Below are 4345 nucleotides of genomic sequence, written 5' to 3'. Positions count from 1 at the left end.
AACAACAGGAAATAAGAAGGGAATTCAAGATTATAACTACAAAAATCAATAAAACATGTCAGTAAAAGAATAAATGATAGACAAGGCAGTTGAGAAGGGAACGCTTGGAGGGGGTTGGCCTGGGGTGCATTCCATACCTCGGGGATGCTATTGCACCTGGATCGGCAGTTTTGGGAAGGCTTTTGCCCAGAAGAAAAGATGTTTGGTTTTCACAAGCCAAAGATGTACCAAAGTATAGAAGGTTGCTGTATTTGCAGAGCTAAGTCCTCCAGTTCTTATTCACTGATAGTAAACGTTATGAAAAGGACTTCCAGAGCTGTTTTGGGTTGCATGAGACTCGTTCAGTAGACATCTGTAATGCCTGTGTTCTGCTCATGAAAAGATGGAAGAAGTTATGAGCAGGTTCAAAAAAAAAAAAACTGGAATCGTGGTAGACACAAGGGCAGGACCTAGTCTAAAGACTACTTTGAAACCAAAGAAAGTAAAAACTCTATCTGGAAACAGGATAAAAAGCAACCAGATCAGTAAATTGCAGAAGGAATTTAAACGTCACAATTCTGATGCTCACAGTACCACCTCAAGTGCCTCCCCACCTCAATCTCCTTGTTAGAGTAACCAGTCAAATGATGGCTCAGATACGGAAATGGCTTCGGGCTCTAATAGAACACCAGTTTTTTTGTTTTTTTTCCTTTTTAGTTCTTACTTACTAGAAAAGACAGAAAATTTATTGTGGGATTATCTATAAAGGCCGTTTTGGAGAAGTCCTCATTGACACACATCTATTCAAGCCTTGCTGCAGCAATAAGAAAACAGCTGCAGAGAAGCCAGAAGAGCAGGGGCCCGAGCCTCTGCCCATCTCCACTCAGGAGTGGTGACTGAGGTTTATGTAGAAAGGGAACAAAATGATTTAAATTTTGAAAAGACCACAAAGCAACAAACTGACCTTACTATTTTTAGCTTGGATACCTGCTATTCTGCCAAAAGACAATTTTCTAGAATAGTTTTGAATGGGTTATTTTTTCCTCCAGTCCAACAAACTTGGAAGCCAGTGTCTAGCTTACTAAAAGAAAAAAGAAGTGTACATAATATTTAAGATGGTGAGTATTTCATAGGAAAGCTGAATGCTGCTGTAAAGTGCTCTTTAAGTCTTTTTTTTTAATAATCCCCTTCTAATGAATTAAATAAAGGGAATTTCAGGGGACACAGATGGGATTTGTTGTATGATAAACCATATGTAGTTTTTAGTCTTTCTATATTGAGAAGCAGTGGTTGGGGCATTTTTTAAAGATGGCTGGCTACACTTGTTTTCCCTCATGTTAGTAGATTTGTCATAACTCAATAACATGTCTTGCCCCTAGTGGTAGTTGTTAATAATTTTGAAATAATTGAGTCTCTCCAACTTTCTGATGAATCAAACCTGTACTACTGATGATTAAGCAGGACAGACTGAGCTTTTTGGTGCAAATACCTTGACGGAGGAAGTAATTTCTAATTATATAGAGAGAAGCTTGACTGTATGTGTTGCATCCTGTGTCACCTTCCTTCATATTAATATTTGTTAAAGATTTTAATTTATGTGAAACTTCTCAAGCAGAATCAAATCTCCTCTTGGAGAAGGGGTGAGTAGGTGGGGTAGATGAGATCTTATATGAATAGTACCAAAGCATTACCACACCGTGGAAAACACACTCTTAAAAATGTTAAACTATGTGCAAGTCTTCAGGATGGCACCAAACAAAAGTTAATGTTTCTTGGGCACGTTGCTTGGAGGGCTTGCCCGAGTGTGTAAATAATTGACTTTATTTGTGTTACATGACTGGTGACTTCATTGAAATCTTCACAATTCAGTTTTAGCTCTGGATTACTTCAGTTGACCTTTGTGAAGGTTCTATCTGCATAGAGTAGGTGTTTGACTTGTTTTAACCTGTTGGGGTTTTGGGTATTTTTTTTTCACTATTTAAAGTAAAATTTACTAAGAAGAAAGATGTGTTCATGCTAAGGAGGTTGGTGTTGGTTTGGCTTCTTTTAGTCAGGCTTTCTGAATATTGAGATATGCTGAATTTGGAGCTTTTAATTCTAAAATCCTTATTAAAAGCCTCTCATTGAACCCAAACCAAAGTATTCTTATTGCTTCTTTTCTAAAATTTCAGGGAAAAAATAGCACCAGTTCAAACTTTCCATACTTGAGGGAGGAATATTTGTCTGCCTTGTAATAACATGACTCCATGCTTATTTTTAAAACTGGATTATAAAAATTGGATAGCATCACAATAAGGAGTGAGCCACATTTTATGGGTACCCTATAATTTTACAGTTCTTAATCTAAACTTATTTTATATTTCTTCCTTTTCAGAAAATACCTACATGCTACAAGCCACCATATGCACAGACTACACAGTGAGTTGGGTTGGCTCTCCTATCGCCTTTGAGGTGTATTACAAGAGTCCAGCCATTATCATTCTCCTGAGTTATTTTGAAATGGGTTTTTTCTGTACATTTTGGCTGCAGTATTGGTGGTAGAATATACTATAATATGGATCATCTCTACTTCTGTATTTATGTATTTATTACTAGACCTCAACCTCAGTATTCTTTTTCCCTTCCACCTTTCTTTGCCCGTAGGATGTACTATATGTAGTCATGCACTTTGTATTAATATACTAGAAATCTACAGATCTGTTTTGTACTTTTTATATGATCGGATACTTATAATCAAAACTTTTACTAGGTTATTGAATAAATTTAGTCTTATTAGAAAATTTAAAAAAAAAGAATAAGTGAGTGAGAAAAAAAGCCACAACCCTACATGAAACAAACAAAATGGCAGAACAGGTCCTTTTCCATGAGTAATTACTTTAATATAAATTAATTCAACTTCCTAATCATAGGACATAGGCTTGCTGAATTGATAAAAAAGCAAGATCAAATTATATGCTAAAAGATTTACTTTAGACCTAAGAATACATTGAATATTAAAAAATATTCTATGTAAATTGTAACAAAATGAGAGCAAGATTGGTGTACTAATATCAGGCAAATGACCTAAATAAAAACCATTACAAAAGACAAAGAAGAACACTTGATAAGGAAAATAAGGCTAATGTCTTAAGAATAATGTCAATTATGAATACTTAGGTACCAAAACTATGAGTTCCTGAATATATGAAGCTGATTTTAAAAGAATTTTAAAAAGAAATAGATTCAATACTAGAAGGAAATCCCAATACTCCATATTCAATACTTGACAAAAGAAACAGACAGAAGATCAATAAGGAAATAAAGGACTAGAAGAACACTAGGATCCAACTGGACCTATTAGACAGGTACAGAATACTCCAACCACCACCACCACCAGAATATACATTCTTTCCTAGTGCACCTGGAACATTCTGCAGGATCCAGCACATATGAAGCCATGAAAGAACATTAACAGATTTAAAAACATTAAAATGAGGGCTGGGGTTGTTGCTCAGCAGTAAAGCACTTGCCTAGCATGTGCAAGGCCCTGGATTCAATCCTCAGCATCACATAAGAATAAATAAAACATAAAATAAATGTATTGTGTCCAACTACAACTAAAAAAATAAATATTAAAAAAACATTGAAATGATACAAAGTGCCTTTTCCAGTCATAGTGAAGTAAATTGATAATCCATAGCTTAAGAAAAAGTGGAAATTCCACAAATTTGTAGAATTGAAATAATTCACTCTTGGAGCTGGGGTTATAGCTCAGTGCTGAGGCACAAGGTTCAAGTCTCAGCACCACATATGAATAAGTAAATAAAAAATAAAGGTCCATTAACAACTAATAAAAGTATTTAAAACTATAATTCATCCTTAAGAATTCAAAGGATCAAAGAATAAGTCACAGTGTCAATTAGGAAATAACTTGAGACAAATGAAATCAAAACACAATATACCAAAACTTATTTGCAGTGAAAGCAGTGTTAAAATGGAAGTTCATAGCTATAAAGGGACAGATTAAAAGAAAAGAAGAAATATCTTGAACATCTACCTACTTGTATACAACTCAAGAAACTAGAAAATAAGAACAAACTAAACCCAATTGTAGGAGAAGGGAGCAGGGGAAATAATAAAGATTAATAAGGAGACAAACAAAATAGAAAATAAAAATAGTAGAAAAAAATCAACAATCTTGAGACTGTTTTGAACAAATCTACAAAAGCCTTAAACCTTTATCTACAGTCTGATTAACTAAGAGAAAAAGAGAAAATTCAAACAACTGCAATCAGAAACAATAAAAGGACATTAGAACAAATGTCACAGAAATATAAAAGTTTATATGAACAATAGTGTGACAAAAATTGGATAAGTTAGATGAGAA

The 4345-nt window shown here is 34.3% G+C and overlaps 1 pseudogene; it reads left to right on the top strand.

Annotated features, from left to right (window-relative positions):
- The first annotated feature begins 309 nt into the window (after positions 1 to 309).
- LOC107159924 lies at positions 310 to 889 on the top strand (annotated as a pseudogene).
- The last annotated feature ends 3456 nt before the right edge of the window (positions 890 to 4345 follow it).

Source organism: Marmota marmota, unplaced genomic scaffold (genome assembly GCF_001458135.2).
Source record: "Marmota marmota marmota unplaced genomic scaffold, marMar, whole genome shotgun sequence".
Taxonomy (NCBI): domain Eukaryota; kingdom Metazoa; phylum Chordata; class Mammalia; order Rodentia; family Sciuridae; genus Marmota; species Marmota marmota.
The sequence above is the reverse complement of the archived record's forward strand: the minus strand, read 5'-3'. Positions and strand labels throughout refer to the sequence as shown.